Source organism: Convolutriloba macropyga, chromosome 1 (genome assembly GCF_964194025.1).
Source record: "Convolutriloba macropyga chromosome 1, txConMacr16.3, whole genome shotgun sequence".
NCBI classification, from domain to species: Eukaryota; Metazoa; Xenacoelomorpha; order Acoela; family Convolutidae; genus Convolutriloba; species Convolutriloba macropyga.
The window spans coordinates 88698612-88717522 of NC_134468.1; the positions used below are offsets into that span (position 1 = coordinate 88698612).

The 18911-nt window shown below is 38.4% G+C and overlaps 1 protein-coding gene across 2 annotated transcripts in view; it reads left to right on the forward strand.

Annotated features, from left to right (window-relative positions):
- The first annotated feature begins 4807 nt into the window (after window positions 1-4807).
- The window catches only part of LOC142352934 (uncharacterized), a 38192-nt gene continuing 24088 nt past the window's right edge, over window positions 4808-18911 (forward strand). Inside the window, exon 1 of one of the 2 annotated variants that reach the window (XM_075405094.1) lies at window positions 4808-4948. The gene's annotated coding sequence lies outside the window, so the exon portion shown is untranslated. The remainder of the gene's footprint in view (window positions 4949-18911) is intronic. The other variant, XM_075405106.1, reaches the window with a different exon arrangement.

The following is an 18911-nucleotide window of genomic DNA, read 5'->3' on the forward strand; positions in this document are numbered from 1 at the left end:
CTCTCATTACATCTTTTCTTGAAGCTATTGAAGACTTAGCAAAAAAATAAAACTGAAATGCGGACAAAGTTTTCCTCTATTGAAGCAATAATCAGAGCACGAATTCACGCAATTTGGGAAAATTTAATTAAAAGAGAGGATCAAAACGCTTCAGCTTTTGAGTGTGAAGATGAACGTGTCGAAGAAGATGATGAAGCTGATATGTCTACGCAATTTCTCCAAATGCAGAAAAACCAGATTTTGGATTTACATCAACACTTCGAGCGTTATGTGAATACTTTACCTGTGTTCGGATTCAATAATGGAAAATATGATATATATCTCATTAAGTCCTATCTCCTGCCCTATCTAATTCATGAGCACGACTTTCAACCTACTGTTATTAAAAAGGCAAATCATTTTGTTTCTCTTAAATTTGGTGATGAACGATTTCTCGATATCCTCAATTTTCCCGGTGGAGCTACCTCACTTGATTCTTTCCGTAAAGCATACAAGACAAGTGAGACTAAAGGATTCTTCCCCTATGAGTGGCTTGACTCTCCCGAAAAGCTCGATGCAACTTTTCTCCCTCCTTACGACTGTTTCTTTAGCAAACTGAGAAATCATAATCCACTGGAGAAGGAATTTACTGATTTCACTAAATTGCTTAACGGTGGATGTTCTCAACAAAAGTCATTAAAAAAGTTGAGGTTGAAAAATGTTACTCCATCTGGAATTGACTATTACAATTACCTGAAAGTGGTCTGGGAGCAAGAGCAAATGGCTACATTCAGAGATTTTGTCAAGTGGTACAACAACAAAGATGTTCTTCCAACACTGGAGGCAATGCAAAAAATGATGGAGTTTTATCACAACAAGGGTATCGATATGTTAAAACTCGTATGCACTCTTCCAAATTTGGCTAATATCTATCTTCACAAGTCAACAAACCACAAATTTTTTCCATTTGTTGAAGCTGACAAGGATTTACATGACAAAATACGTGACGATATGACTGGTGATCCATCTATTGTTTTTACCAGAAAAGCAGTAGTTGATTAGACCTTCACACAAAACTCTGAAAACCTTTGCAAGTCTTTAAATCTTTCGTAGGTATTGACGCTAGCCAACTCTATCCCCTTTCAATGTGTCAAGAAATGCCCACTGGACTTTACACTCGATGGGAACTTGAGACAGGTTCTCAAAAATTCAGGGCTCGAACAAACAGATCCCGAACAATTGAGAACATGGTTATGTCATATCTTCAATCACAACCGGAAAACAGAAGAAAATTGATTGTTTTAGCGTAGACGGATTTTGCGCACATTGTAATACGGTGTTTGAAGCCATGGGTTGTTACTTTTGTTTCTGTCCTTGTCGGGAAGCTAAAGCAAGTCTCTCGGAAGAGGAAACGCAGAGAGGGATTAGAAAAAGAGAACATGATAAATTGAGAAGAGATTACTTAAAAAGTAAAGGATACAAGATTGCTGAAATCTGGGAGTTTAAATGGTGAGAAAGTGTTAAAGAAGAAGAAAATGTTAGAAATCACGTCAGAAAGAACTTTCCTTACAAACTTCTTTTGAAGCAAGAGTCTTTACTAGCTAAAATAAGAGATGGAGAGATGTTTGGATACTTACAATGTGATTTGGAAGTTCCCGCAGGCTTGAAGTACAAGTTTTCAAATTTCCCACCTATCTGTAAAAAATTCAACGTTAGTCGAGCTGATATTGGGGATTATATGAGAGATTACGCTGTTGAAAACAACTTACTGAAGCAACCCCAGCGAATGCTGATTTCAAGTTTCAATCTGGAAAATGGAACAATTATTACTCCCCTACTAAATCTCTACATCAGTCTCGGTCTGAAATCTACAAGAATTTATTTGTACTGTACACGCCTAGAAAATTTTTCAAATCCATTGTACAGTCAGTGGTAGACGCTAGAAGGGGTGGAGATGAAAATCCTAATTCCAGCGTTGTTGCTGAAACTATGAAATTATTGGGTAATAGCTCTTATGGTTATCAGATTATGGACAGAAACAAACATACAGAGACCAAATATTTGAATGATGAGAAGACGCACAAAGCAATCAATGGGGAAATGTTTAAGCGTTTGAACAATGTCTCAAAAGAGCTTTACGAAGTTGAACCAGCAAAATGAAAAATTGAACACCGCGGAACCTATATTAGTCGGATTCTTCATACTTCAGTACGCCAAACTAGGAATGTTGGAGCTCTACTATAACTTCTTTGACGGATTTTGCGATGCCAACAAATTCGAGGAGTTGGAGATGGATACAGATTCTCTCTTTTTAACCCTAGCTCATGAGAATTTGTATGATTGTATTCGACCTGCTAAAAAACAAGAATGGGAAGCATTGAGACAGCAGGACTGTAATGACTCTTTTCAAGCAGATGCTATTCAAAATTTCTTCCCTAGAACGTGTTGCTCTAAGCATAAGAAGCATAATAAACGGGAACCAGGGCTTTTCAAGGAAGATTTCAGATGTATGGAAATGATTTGTCTTTGTAGCAAAACTTATTTGTTGCTACGATAAACAGTCTGACAAATACAAGTTCAGTAGAAAAGATCTCAACAAAAGAACACTAGAAGAGAGCGGAGATGGACCAATGGAGAAATATCGACGTGTGATGGATGAAATTATCAATCTTACTTCAACAAATAAAGGGTTCAGAACAATAAACCATTGTGTTGCTACGTATGAGCAGACAAAGAAGGGACTGTCCTATTTCTACCCTAAGCGCATTTTTCAGACTGATGGTATTCATACAGCACTACTCAACATATAACTGAAAAAGTTTTGCTATATCACAGTTCTTTAAATTTCACAATCGCATTTATACTGTGTCTGTAATTATATACTATTTCAATTCAAGTTTTTTTTCTATCATTGAACTTTTTCCAATTAATGAGCGCGCAAAAGATAACTGTTACACAATTGATTCAAACAATTAGGGGAACAATTTTTGCAATTGATCGAAAACTTAACAACCAAAATTCAACATGTCACATAATAACCCTCAGCTAAAGATAGTTAGGGTAATTGAAAACCCTCTCCAATTAACTTCACAATTTAATATGACCTAAAATTTGTAAACAAAAATTCAACATGTCACATAACTACCCATCAGATAATTACAGCAATTAATTACCCACGCCAATTCTATTGCTCTCAAGTAAACACTTAATAACTACACAAAAATTGAAATTTTCCCCTCAAAATTTCAGCCAATCAGGAGCGTCTCCGAATCTACCCACCACATTTGCACCAACTATACTACTAGCATATGTGCATGCACAAATACATGCACAAAACCTATACCCTATCTTAAAACATGGCGGCACCTATAACTAATCTTAACACATGTCCGCGGCTATAACCAATCTTATTACATGTCGCTGGCTATAACTAATCTTAGTACATGTCGGCGGCTAAAGCTAATCCTAATGCATAACGGCTATAACTAATCTTAATACATGGAGATCCTATTCCTAATCTTAATACATGGACATACTAATCTTAATACATGGAGATCTATTCCTAATCTTAATACATGGAGATCTATTCCTAATCTTAATACATGTACCCTATCTTAATACATGCTATCTATACCCTATCTTAATACATGTGAGAGTCCCCTATCTCCTGAAAATTACGCTATACCCTATCTTAATACATTGGGGACCTCACCCCCGGGGAGGGTAGCTCACCTATATACTACTGTACACTATTCAGTCTAAACGTGAATGTGCGGGTTCGGATCATCATGTGCGAGCGCACATTACCGAGCGTTCTTGTATTATCTAGGATGAAACTATGTTGAATATAGGTCCAGGTTTAGGTGCGCTACCCTAGACCTCTCTGATCAGACCAGACTTTTGTCCTCGGATCGGACCGCAGTTCGACCATTGTCCAGACGATCGTGCGACTCAAGCGTTTCTCAGACCCTGCAATTTGGGGTCACACAATGACACTGGTGAGCGACCTTAATGGTCTGAGCAGAGCTGTCCAGGGTCGCGCACCTAAACCTGGGTGCTTGAACCCATGAAATTAAAAATTTAAGTGATGATAAGTCTATATGTCTTCACAAAATCGAAACACCTAAAAGAATTGCGTAAGCACTCGTCAATCACACATACATACCGACACAGACGCTCATTAAAATTATTTTAATCGCCTGAGATCTAGTTATATGAAGCAATACTAATCAGTTATACTGGAAGTCCGTTCAAAGCCACCTATTTTTAATATATGCAAATTAGAAAGTCAACAATTGTTCATTTTTTGCCGGCTCCGACCTCTAAACACGAAGAGCAGAAAAAAATTTGTATGGAAATGAGTCAAATTAAATTTCAACCGAAACTTGACTGCAGTTAGCTTTGATTTTATATACTTTGCACGATTCAGTTTGACTTGTAACAAACAAGTTTTTTTTTCAAAAAATATATAAGTTACAACTTCAATTCTTAACTAATTGATTGAAACGGAGCTAAAATTCGTACTCTTTGTTCGATAACTCTGGTGTTGAAGTTTCAAATAGTTCAGCTAATTGCATTAGTCGTAATCTTTTTGAATGGTTCAATGTTAGTTTTTACATTTGACCTCATAATGATGGATTCTTTGAGCATAACAGCTAGTAAAGAGGTTGTAAGCCAGCGCGATAAAAAGAGTAAAAAGCTCTCAAGATTCTTCTTGCTTGTGCCAATTTTGTTATGCCAATAAAGTCGTTCGCTTTTATAATAAGTTCAGTAAAAATTATCGAATGGCCGCTGAACATTTCTTGCGTTGTATAATGTGAAAAGTTACCAAAGTTTACTGCAGTTTAGTTGATTAAACTTTGATTTTTGAGTCAATGTTTGAGAACTTGATTAACATACAAAATTTTTTTACTTTCTTATTTAAATCGTTCCGGCAAAATGTCATTCACCTGATCGACCAAAAAGTCAGGTATAGTTTAATAGTTTTCAATTCGTCGACCCCCCCCCCCCCCCCCCGTACCCATACTCACCCCACCGCCGTTAATGGAAGCAAGAAGAGTAAGAATCCATCCTTAAATTTTTCTCAATTCTTCAACACACAACCCAGGTTGAGGCCAGAGACCGAATCGATCTCTGATCAGAGTCACTCCCGCTCACCTATCTGCTCTCTCTGCGCTAAAAATGACATTGCTGTGCGACCTTAAAAATGCTGGACAGTATGGCCAGACGCTGATTCTTGTGGACTTGAATCTGATAGAGGTCATTTTGGTCTGCGATTGTCTCATTCGAGATGGTGCAAGCCTACACTAAGAATCACAGTTTAAAAACTTCGACTTTTTAAACAAAATCATGCTTAAATAATTTTTGATCTAACTGCACCACAAAAATCATCACAGGAAAGCTAATTTAAAAGCTGGTAAAAGTGTCACAGAATATATCAGTTTCTTGTCCTCGTTTACATCTCAAATTCAGAGGTTTCTTTTTGAACATCCACATCCGACTCCAATCTTCTGTGGAAGCCGATTTTGTCATTTTCATTTTTTATCGTCAATTCTCATTTTTTATCGTCAATGTTTAGCACGTTAAGGCAGACTCAAAAACGCGACCCGGTTTGTTGGTTTTAAAATTTTAATTAAACTCACACAATAGCTAAAATGTTTAAATTTTAAATAAATTTAGCCATAAAACTTGTGATTGCCGTAAAATATTACAAACGGTGAACTCTTTTCCTTTAAAAAATTTCTATTGTTAAGATCAGCTTGATTATGAGGTTTTGAGAACTTTGGTCACTAAGAAGAAAAGAAACAACAAACAACTCGGCAGGGACCACTTATTTTTTAAAGAGCTTAATGATTTCTCAGACGGCACAATGATGCTGTATTTTGACCTTACATACGATTGACTTCACTACGAAATATTAGTTAACGAAGGGTATATCTATCTTCTGTTTCTGATTTCTATCTGTTCTGCTTTACTTCACTCTTCACTTTTTACTGCACCCTCATTAGGTAAGAAAAAGTTTGTGTAAAAGTTCTCAATAACACTACAATGGATCAAGCAATCTCTCCTCTGTTTGGGCGAGTATTCAAAATATAAAATAGTCAGCTAGTAAGCTCGGGCTGATAATGAATACAACAGCAGCAAATGCATAATATCTTTATCACTTCAAAAAAAGATAACTATCACTCCAAATACATAATAATGACCAGTCTCAAAAAATTTCCAGATAAAAGTGAGCTAAGTTAGTATTTTCAGCGCATAGCTAACGCTTTTGATGATTTTGAGTTTGTTTGCTTAGAAAAATTTCGACAAAATTTTGATCTACTTCTTCTACTTTGTATAAACTTTTAACTTTGTCTGATAAAGTAAATGTCCCTTCAACTTTGTTGTGAAACAAACTTTGATTTTAACTGTTTTTGTGTTATAAACTTTTTTGTTAACCTAAAAATTTTTCAATAGTTTTACACACGGCTTTTTTTATAAGCTTCATTTTGCTGTTCAAACAAAATGAGACCCAAGTACTTAATCATTCCAGTCAACAGCTTAAGGATTTATATGGCGTCAACAATGTCTTTGTTCGCTATTTTGTTGTGTTTTTTCTGTATTTGTTGTTGTTTTGTATTATTGTGTTTTAAACTCGCTAAAAACAGCTCCCATTGGCTTCTCAAGGGTTTCTATTAGAATTTAATTTATTTTTTATTTGAAAGAATATTGATGAAATGTTTTTTGCGGTTATCAGTTTTTGAAAAAGATTTCGATATTTGCCACTCTTTGCTCAGCTTCCTGCATTCATTGATGTTGCTTAGTCTCATGAATTGCAGGGTGCATTTGCTTAACAGTGCAGTTTAAGTTATATGTCTAGTTTGAAGTTTTATATCTAGTCTTTAGTTTTATGTGATACTTTTTAAATCTGTTACTAATCTGTTTTCTTTTAAATCGACTTTTTGATTTGTTTGTATTTAATGTTTTTTGTTCGTTTATTATTTTGCTTGTTTTATCTCGTAGTCTCAATAACTACAGATCTCCTAATGCGCTATTATTTAGTTTTAGTAGAATAATTATGTTCTAGAGCATTATGCTCAAAGGATCATTACCAAGCATCCTTATAAACTTCGACAATCAAATTGAAACAATTTCGTCGTAGTAAAGTTTCTTCTCCTGCTAACATTGAAGTGAAAAAACATTACACAAAACAAATTGTGCAAAGAGCGCGATGTAAAAAATTCCTCTTTTTTATTGTTGACTTGCTCTTCCTTCTAAAAGGTTTTTTTTCTATATTACTTCTATTGTTTTCGGTAAATCATTCAATGGAAAGCGACTTAGCGTTGAAAATTGGAATTTCGATAATTGAGCAACACTAAGTGAGAATAAAAAATATTATGGAGATATTGATAGAAACTGTTCCACCATTTAAAAGTTTTTCTTTTGGAGGAAACAGTTAAATAAATGGCATAATATATAGGTATAATAATAACATATTCAGACAGAGGCTAGTGTCATACCGATATGTCAATTTTAAGCTTAAATATTAAAGTGATCGAAAAGAAAGTTAATCAACGCGTGCTTTTGAATCATTTATTCTTTCAAATCTCTAACTCGTGAGGGCAACTTATTGCAAAATTTTTCAGTGTCAAAGGTTTGTTGCTTCAATTTTTCAAAATTACCATATTAATCTCATTACATATGATTCGCAATAGATATTTCGCTTATATTTAAACTCTGCTTTTTTGATTAATACTGTTTTGGAAACTGTATGCGAACCTTGTGAATTAATGACAATAATCTGTGTCTCACTCTTGCTGGGATGGGAGAGACCTTTGTCTGATGACCTCTGAATTAGAGGGAAAAACTCACCGCAACAGACTTAGTCTACTCAAAACAACCAGGTTAAAATACATCAGTTGGGTTGAAACGGGTGCTGAGGAAGGCAGTAAGGACGCTAGTAATGAATATAGGAAAGTAGGCGCGACAAATTAGTGCTCCAGACAAGACAAACAGCTAATACCATTAACATCCCAAACCCATAAGCAATAACAGTTGAACTCTCATACAGAGTACAAAGAAAGACTTATATATGAAAAAAGACTTTTTCTGAGAGTGTTAGACAGCAAACATATATTGATTAACAGCAAACAAAACACCAGAATGACACACAGCAAAGGCCAATCCAGCGATGTAAAAGACCAAAAAAAGTTCAAGCTGTTGCGAAAGTGGAACCACTATCACTACTTGACAGCTTGAAGTAAGTCTCGCGAAAGACAACAAATGCCAAAAAGTACAAAAGAAAGGCCATTTTGCTAAAGTGGGGAGATGGGTCCCAACACATAATAACACCCGCTCACATAATAACACAAGGCATGGCGTAATAGACACAAACAAAGAGGATTAAAGGAAACACTTGATAATTAATCAATAAATCACATACATGATATTTTAAATAGATCCCAACAATTGGATGATAGGAACACATTTAAGAAGTCTGGATACGAACCAGCACCCAAGACGCAAAATAAGGTAGCCTATTGGTAACGGAAGCCAGCAATGAGTCAAAACAGAAAAAAAATGCCAAAAGCCTCATAGAAATCAACTCAATATTACCTCAGCTAATGGAGATATTTGCATCAGGAGCTATCAAATAAAAAGTAAGAAACCGTAATTTCACCTCATCTGCTACATACCTCCTCGTTGTTTCTTCAAACAAACAAAGTCCTGACAGTTTGCGATGCACTAATCCACCTGGGATTTATACTCCGCCAACAACAACCCAAAAGTAACAGCAACCGTGAAATTTTGATTAAACTAATATTCAATGATCGCATTACATAAATACGAATCCAATCCCAACGCTGATATTTTGCTTATCCTTATTTATTGGAAACATACTCTTCGGATGAACCCCATTTATAGAAAAAACATACCCAAAGTGCTGGTGCTCAAAATGTTTTCTGAACGCATCATGAAAGATCAACAATGAAAAAAAAACTCAGACATTTTTCTCCACAAACAAGACTCAACCTCATTTAAAAATCCATTGCAGCAATAGTTATATGATTTACGATACCAATTCAATGATACCACTTCATGCCTCCTCCTAATTGATGAGACCTTGTCGTACGCTATTATGTTTCGGTACCCACTTGCGGTGGGCTTTAGCTTTGTACTACGAAAATTGTGATTAGCGGAGCGAAATTGGAACTTAGGCTTTTTACTTCAGCTTGCGGTGCGAGTTCGCGAAGAGAAAAGAGCAACTGATTTTGAATTGGATTAGCGAAAGTATAACTTCAAGTACTTACAAACAAAGAGCATGAACGTCTGATCGGGCATGTCCGATCACGAAGCGGGAAACAAAAGATAAGGGAAATAAAACTAACCTGTGACATGAAGTATGAATAGGAATGAAATAGGAATTGAAGGGCAAATGAAATGAATTAATTAAATACATCATATGACAGTTACTGCACCAAATAAATAGATCGAATGTACAGTGTACTCTGGTATCATATACCCCTTGTTGTGAAAAAGAAAAATTGTTTTTGTTGTTCATTTTTTTCTTTCTGAATAATAGTAATAACAATATTCATAACTTAACAATTGGTCACCGGCTAAATATATATAAAAAATTGTACTGGTTATCATATCTAAAAATAAAGTAGTACTAAATTGCGACTTCGAAAATTTCTCAGTTTAGTGATTCGGATACGGTTCACTCCTGAATCTCTATATTCTCTGCTTTCTAAACTGACATCGATCTAGCGCTGTCATCCATGGTCGGGGTCTGCTGGTCGATTATGAGGCGAACACGCGGATCAGGAGGTGATACTGCACTAATGACAGGGGAGATGTTTGCATCATTGGGTTGTTGAATCAAAGTTGTCTGAACTGTCTCTACAATCGATGCGGGTGGGAATTGAGAGTTTTCGAGGTCTCCCGCTCGGCGTGGTCATTTTAGCGGTGCTGTGATAGTCGAATCAGAAGAAGAATAGTTGAAACCGTAATAAGACGGACTATGGCGGTTCCTGTCTGATGCACGTTTGCCTTGCGTTGTGGGGACTGCAGGTGCGACTTATTGTAGTGCTGACAACGATGCTAATTGTGGCGGTAGTATCAGTTCGCTGTGTCAAGCTGCTTGGTCTTCGTGAGGTTGGTTTCAAATTGCTGGGAAATTAGGGATTTTCAGTATGCGCCCTCGCATCGCGCGTGATATGTATGATTGGGAAGATGAAAGTCCAGTACCGGGATCGCGCCTACGTTGTTTCGTCCTCTGGTCACCCTTTAGTTTGCGGGTGAATTACTTCGCATGGCTCTGAATCTGTTCGTCCACCAACTTCTCGCAAGTTCGCGGCCCACGTCGATCTGCGTAAACTTTTAGTGGTGACTGCTTCGCCTGAAGTGTTCCAAATTTGGCTATATCACTGTTCCGCACAGCGACTATGGGTTTTCCTGCTCCTCCATCGTCGAGATTTTGGGGCTTACTTTTAAATTGTTTGAGTCGGGAGCAAGAATTTTGTTTATTCCCTCCAGATTCTTCATGGATCGTCTTTTACCATAAATCTTTCAGGCGAGTTTGAGTTGTACTGCTAGTTCTGTACGTGGTATCGACCTGCAGGCACCTGAACGGAGGAATCTGGACTCCACGTCCGTGCTCTCTCTTTCCCTTTCACTAGCCTCCTGCGTTGCCTGAGTGATTCCAATCTCAACCTCAATGTCGCTGCAGTAGCCATTGAGCCACTTATCGTCCGCTAAAATACCTCGGGTTGACCATATCTTCATCTGAGGCCGATTGAGTTGCAGCTAGTCCTAGTTGGTCGATCAAATTTCGACCGATTAGTGACTTCAGGCCATCGGCGGCGACCATGAACGTGGCCGAATGTGAAGTTCATCCATTGCTGGAAACGAGCTTGTACTTTACTTTCAATGCGAATCAGTTCATTTGAGAAGGTCCTGAGTTGCGGAGTGGCGTTATCGTGAACCCGAAAAACGTATGCGCTGGTTTTTTACTACCTGCGACGCGAGAGACCGATTCAGAATACTACGCGCACTACTATAGTCCACCAGCAGAGTAGCCGAAATATTGGCTGTTTTGAGTGGCTTGTTTATAGGATCGATTTTTGCAATATCGTTTTGGATGAGAGCAAACATATTGTCCTCCTGGCTGCTGTAGTCGGATTCATATAGTTTTGATGATTGAAGAAAATTCACCGAATCTTCAGGGTGCTGTTTTTTGTCCACTGTGTTCACAGATCTTTCCTTGGGCTTCTGGGGCTTTGACTTCTTTGGTTTTCGACAAAACCTCTGCGAAGTGATTTATTAATCCATAATTGTTGCAGGTTTTGCCCTTGGTGATGCACTTATCACGATGATTTGGGGACCAAATTCCGCCGCATTTTAGACAATATAGGGGTGAGCAATTGTCTTGTTTGTGAAATTGTTTGAGAGTGACCGATTCGATGAACGCGAGCTAGCTGGGAATTGAATTGCGTTCAAGCTTGCCGGGATGAGGGTATTCTTGTTTTGTTGTATTTGATGTTGATTTCGCATCCCGAGTTCCATATTAATTGCCAATTCCAACGCTTGTCCCGGCTCTACTGTTTGTTTAAGGGGCTTGGTTTGGATCTGAGGATCAATCAAACTGGCGATGAACATACCATGTATCAAGGTTTCCCCTTTTTTTAAATTCGCAGTTTTCTGCTAATTCTTTAAATTTACCATAGAAATGTTTGACATTTTCACTCGGAAGTTGTTTCGGAATCAAGAAGACACGGCGATCAAATTTTATGTTCCGGGGTCGAATAAATGCAGCCTATACAATCTTCCAAACCTCTTTCATTATATGCGGGTTGTTGCAATTCAAAACCGGTCTTCCGTCAACTACAATGCTCAAGTAGAGTAAAGAGACTATTTTCCGGTCTGCTAGTGGCCAAGACTTATCCCCGCACATGATGCCGATTTCAATCAAACGTTGACATTTGTTCTGTCAATTCATTTTCTCCTGTGCGTTACGAGCATTTCTGTCTCTCTCGGATTGTGCCGAAGAACCAACTATTGTCTGCTCGTAGATGGGTTCCAAAGGGAGGTCCACCATCTCAAGTTTTGCTCCAAGAAAAGTGTCCAGAATGATATTCGTTTTTTCTTTTTTGCGAGAAGTGCCAGCTTATATTTTACTCTCGAATTTTCCCAGCGAAGAGGAAGGTCGGGTGTCGGTTTGTCCCAAAATGCATGTATTCCGTGCAATGTACGCGTAATTGATTGCTGCGCCATGTCGTACGCTATTGTGTTTCGGTAGGCACTTGCGGTGTGCGTTAGTTTTGTACTACGATAATTGAGATTCGCGGAGCGAAATTGGAACTTAGTCCTTTTACTTCAACTTGCGGTGCGAGTTCGCGAAGCGAGAAGAGCAACTGAATTTGAATTGGATTAGCGAAAGTATAAATTCAAGTACTTACGAACAAGGCATGTGTGATCACGAAGCGGGAAAAAACATAAATGAAATGAAACTAACTTGTGACATGAAGTATGAACAGGAATGAAATACGAATTGAAGGGCAAATGAAATGAATTAAATAAATTCATCATCTGAAATATACTGCACCAAATAAATATATTTAATGTACAATGTACTCAGGTATCACAGACTGTGCTAATACCAGCAAAATTCAGATACCACATAGTTGATTTGAGTCCATACATATCACACAGCTGAGACAAGAAGGTGGTATGATCAAGATTTAAGAAATATGCAAGTTTCAGCACATCCATCGTTTACTTGTCCTGTGATCTCAAAGCTATGGACGTTGCACAAAACATCAATGAACAAGACCACTATCACAACCTCATGAGGAAATTAAAGTAGACAACCCGGGTTGAGGTCGTGGAAGTATGAACCAGACGATCCAGACACAAAACACCCATGACTCGACAGTCCCGACAATAATTGGAGTATGAATCGACACTCCGGGAAATTGTGCGAAATTGTGCGAAATAGCGCGAACAATCAGAAATTGTTCGACAGTGGTTCGACAAACCAGACAGTGCGAAACTGCGCGACAGTCAGTCAATAGACCAGACACTAACAGAATTATTAACACACTTGGACACGCAGACACGCATGACACACCACACACACATAAACAATTCACCCACACACACACACACACACACACACAAACACACACACACGTACGCACACACACACACACACACACACACACAAACACACACACACACACACACACACACACACACACACGTACGCACACGCACACACAGACGCACACACATGCACACTTACACACACTTACACAAAGGAACCACACACACGCACTCACAGACACAAACACACACACATAGACGCACACACATGAGTACCTAGAGTCTAAAGCGAAAAGATTTTTTGGTATAGCTTGCCTAGAAAAAAACTTGGGTTTTCATACGGAAATTTGCGAATTTCGCGAATAACGAATTTTAAAAATAGGTCTTTTTCATGGGGTCAAGGAGTTGTCCAAATCAAATCAAACTCGGTATAGAGTATCCCGTATGTACCTAGAGTCTAAAGCAAAAAAAATTTTTTTCATAGCTTGCCTAGGAAAAAAGTTAGTTTTTCATACGGAAATTTGCGATTATTTCGAATAAGGAATTTTAAAAATAGGTCTTTTTCATCGGGTCAAGGAGTTGTTCAAATCAAACCAAACTCGGTATAGAGTATCCCGTGTGTACCTAGAGTCTAAAGCAAAAAAAATTTTTGTCATAGCTTGCCTAGGAAAAAAGTTAGTTTTTCATACGGAAATTTGCGATTAATTCGAATAGTTAATTTTAAATAATTTTAAAAAATAGGTCTTTTTGATTAGGTCTTAGAGTTGTCCAAAGTGAACCAAACTCGGCTTGGAGTCTCCTATGAGTACCTAGAGTCTAAAGCGAAAAGATTTTTTGGTATAGCTTGCCTAGGAAAAAACTTGGGTTTTCATACGGAAATTTGCGAATTTCGCGAATAACGAATTTTAAAAATAGGTCTTTTTCATGGGGTCAAGGAGTTGTTCAAATCGAACCAAACTCGGTATGGAGTATTCCAAGTGTATATAGAATCTAGGGAAAAAAGAATTTCTGGTATTGCTTGCCTCTGGAAAAAGTTACTTCTTTCTTTATTTTATTTTATCTAATATATTTTGTAATTTATTATGTTTTTGTTATTGTTTCCGACAGTTCTTAACTATTTTATTGTTTGCTTTTGTTTTGTTTTGTTTTGTCTTGTTTTGTTTTGGAGATAGAGTTTAGGCCTGGTTTTTTGCCAGTGCTTTGCTCAAAAATCTCCTATAGTTGAATGTTCATAACTCCGCCGTAGCCGGTCCCCAGCCCGGTTGAGAGAAGGAGGAGGGAAACACACCCAAAACATACAAGAAAATCTCAAAAAGTTGTTCGTTAGTTCAACTGTAGATTTTTTCCGACAGTATTTAACCTATTTCAGCTCTCGAAATACGAGATGAATGACTCGAATTATGTAGATTTATGATTCGAAGTAGGGGCCGCATGAATCGAATTAGGTTGATTTATGATTCGAAACGGTAGGATTATGACTCGACAGACCGGGTCATTGTTCCGAAATACCAAATTTATGAATCGAAAGACCGGGTCATTGTTCCGAAATACCTGATTTATGATTCGAAATACAAGATGCATGACTCGAATTATGTGGATTTATGATTCGAAATACGAGATGCATGACTCGAATTATGTAGATTTATGATTCGAAGTAGGGGCTGCATGAATCGAATTAGGTTGATTTATGATTCGAAACGGTAGGATTGTGACTCGACAGACCGGGTCATTGTTCCGAAATACCAGATTTATGAATAGAAAGACCGGGTCATTGTTCTGAAATACCAGATATATGATTCGACTTACCGGGTCATTAACTTCTTCCGGGTCCGTGTATTTAACGACCCGGAATGACACCCCCCCAGACGACGTTTTGTCGAGTCATAGTTCTACCACCTCGCCCCGGGAATGGCAGCCTAATCTTGGACTAGCGCAAAAACTTATATATACTATTTTCAGTTTGTTGCTATTACTGATGTCCACACGCCCGAGCATAAAAAATGGATGCTGATACAGGCAAACTTGATTTTGAAAACATTATAGGAACACACGGTCTTAAAACGGCGCAAACGAACAGAATCTTTCATGTTAAAAACACTTGAAACATTTTGCGATGCCCTATATAATTAATTTTTTTTTCAGCTGGAGACCACAGAGCATCACGAATAGTTGAACAAGTCATACAAACAGTAAAATACAACATAGAAATGATAAACATCGACTCCAGGTGTAGAAACGCTTAGATCACTTAACATTTATCAACCATTTCAAACAAAATCAGACTCTTTGCAAATAACACAAAAAAACCGTTTGAAGCGCAGTAAAGTTGAAAGAGTTACACTCTAATATGGTAACGAAGATTTTAACAACAGCTTCAAGTAAAAGTATTTCTTCTGAGATTATCAAACGGTTTTACCTGAATCGACTAAGCCTCAAATGACATCTCCTCACGTTAGACTTACATATACAGTGTTCAAATTTGTTCTCGGGGAGTCAGAATGCAACCATGACTGACGTCTCACCTTCAGATGCCACTCTATACGACCCACACAAATACATCAAAAGTAAAACTTCAATACTAAAATCAGAGGCAAAACTTCCATATTAGACTACAACGGAATGTTGCCAGAAAATCAATAGCCAGGAAAACCTCAGAACTCCACAGACCATTATCTCAAAAAAACTAGCAAGAATTGCAGCCCCCATACTGTAACCCTGTATACTCCCCACATGAAAAAGGTGAGTGATACGTGAAAAGGACATATCAACTGCTGCATACAGGCCATAACCGATCAATAGAAGTAGCGGCGTTAAAATACACACGCAGGATAATACAACCGAAACCAGCTGAAAACAGATGCATTTGATTAAGAAGACAAACGGATTGCCACCTTAACTCTACAAGTGGAAAAAACAGCCAAGAACACGAATCATTATTGAATAAAAACAAAATCTCAAACTGTACTGAAACATATATTCTAGACTTTTGGTTGCTCTTATTTGGTTGCGACTTCTTGTCGGATGTTTTCGGGAAAGAGTAACTGTCAGGTTTTTGGCGGTAAAGTAATCATCGGCAAAGTTAATGTTTTTCTTGAGTTCACAAGGTGATTGGGAACATGCTCCATGAAGGAGGGCAGGGGTTGAAGATCATCTTGATTGTCGTTTGATGCGGTGTCCTTGAAGCTATATAAATGGAAATGAAAATTCTGTAAGGGCAATAATATCAAAGGGGGTGGATGTAGCTCATGTTGCCTAAAGCCGGAGCGAAAGTGTGAATTAAAAAAAAACTACAGAGAAAAAATCCCGTGCGAGGCCGGCTACCGGACGCACGAACGAGCCGTAAGCCGTTTTTACCTTTGTAACTCGTACTTCACCGTCTCGTCCAGGGGATGTATCCACAACTCTTCCAAGGAGCCAAATTCCTCTCGGCGTTAAGTCTTTGAGTACCCACACAACATCACCAACTTTCAGAGGAGGCTGGTTGTTGTCTGTCCATTTACGTCTCTAGAGTAATGTTGGCAGGTAATCCTTAATGAAACGTCGCCACACGTGGTTCATCAACTGCTGAACGTGCTTCCAGTTCTTGAAACAAGCTGGCTTTTGATCTCCAAAGTTTCCGGGTGGCAGGGAACTGTATGGGCGTTGAATGAAGAAATGGGTCGGAGTGAGTGGTTCTTCGTTTTCAGGCTGGTCGGAAACGTTTGTCAAGGGTCTGGAGTTCGGGATTGATTCAACTTCAACCATTATTGTCTCAAAGATGTCAAAGGAGAGACAATTAGATCCTAGAATGATCAAGAGTGTCCTCTTGGCGCTCTGAATCAATCGCTCCCAGTCGCCACCGAAATGAAGGCCGTACTGTGGGTTAATTTTCCATGTGGTTTTGACTGCAGCTAGGGCTTTATAAATCTTGTCTTTGTCTAAAGCCTTAACCAACCTCTTCAGCTCTTCGGAGGCGCCGACAAATTTTTTTCCGTTATCGCTGTACAATAAGAGAGGTTGGCATCTTCGGCAGGTGAACCGTCGATATGCATTGAGGAAGGTGTCTGTATTTATATCTGGACATGTCTCTAAATGGACTGCTCGCGTAACAAGGCATGTAATAAAAAGTCCATAGTGTTTCTCGGTTATTTTTTTTGTCTTCACTATAAAACGAGCCATAAAAGTCCAAGCTTGTGTTGGCGAACGGAAATTTGGTTTCTTCTATGGGGAATATGAATGCAGGAAGGGGGGCCATTATTGGTTGTATATTCTGAGTGTCAAAACGGCGAAACAGAAAACATCGTATTTTATTGATAGGAGTGTTTGTCGCAGTCCGATGACGTAGTAACGTTGTTGTACAAATGATTTGACCGGTTCCGTTGCTTAATGAGCACAAATTCTGTGAGCATGTTCAAGGTATAGTCTAGCGATCTTTTCCTATGCTTCCAAGATTATTGGATATATTTTGATCTCCAATTCTGTTGGAGCAAATAGGCGACGGCCACTAGATCGTAGGAGCCCGTTTTAGTTGATTATTGGATTCAAGTTTCTCAATTTCCTCTTGGCGTCTAACTTTTGTCTTCTTTTGAATGCGTTGATTGTTTAAGAGAACACAATATTTTGAAACAGCTACAGCAAAAAAGTATGAGATAAACCAACATCATCTTTAGTTTCCTCTTGGCGTTCTGAATCAATCGCCCCGACAAGCCACCGAAAAGAAGGCCGTACGGTGGGTTAAATGTCCATGTAGTTTTGACTGCAGCTAGGGTTTTATAAAGCTTGTCTTTGTCTAAAGACTTAACCGACTTCTTCAGCTCTTCGGAGGCGCCGACAAATGTTTTTCCGTTATCGCTGTACAATAAAAGAGGTTGGCATCTTCGGCAGGTGAACCAGCGATATGCACTGGGGAAGTTGTCTGTATTTAAATCTGAATGTGTCTCTAAATGGACTGCTCGCGTAACGAGGCATGTAAAAATAAGTCCATAGTGTTTCTCAATTTTATTTTGTTTGTCTTCAGTATAAAACGAGCCAAAAAAGTCCAAGCCTGTGTTGGTGAACGAAAATTTGGTTTCTCCTATGGGGAAGTGGAATGCAGGAAGTGGGGCCATTATTGGTTGTATTTTCCGAGCGTCAAAACGGCGAAACAGAAGAAAACATCGGTTTTTTATTGATAAGAGTGTTTGTCGAAGTCCGATGACGTAGTAACGTTATTGTAAAAATGCTTTGACCGGTTCCGTTGCTTAATGAGCGCATATTCTGTGAGCATGTTTAAGGTATATTCTAGCGATAATTTCCTATGCGTCCAAGATTATTGGACATTTTTTGATCTCCAATTCTGTTGGAGCAAATAGGAGACGGCCATTAGATCGTAGGAGTCCTTTTGGTTGATTATTGGATTCACGTTCCTCAATTCCCTCTTGGCGTCTAACTTTTGTCTTCTTTTTAATGCGTTGATTGTCGAAAAGAACACAATATTTTGAAACAACTTCAGCAAAAAAATTTGAGATAAACGAACATCATCTTTCGTGTCCTCCTGGCGTTCTGAATCGATCGCTCCCACAAGCCACCGAAAAGAAGGCCGTACTGTGGGTTAAATGTCCATGTCGTTTTGATTGCAGCTAGGGCTTTATAAATCTTGTCTTTGTCTAAAGCCTTAACCAACCTCTTCAGCTCTTCGGAGGCGCCGACAAATTTTTTTCCGTTATCGCTGTACAATAAGAGAGGTTGGCATCTTCGGCAGGTGAACCGTCGATATGCATTGAGGAAGGTGTCTGTATTTATATCTGGACATGTCTCTAAATGGACTGCTCGCGTAACAAGGCATGTAATAAAAAGTCCATAGTGTTTCTCGGTTATTTTTTTTT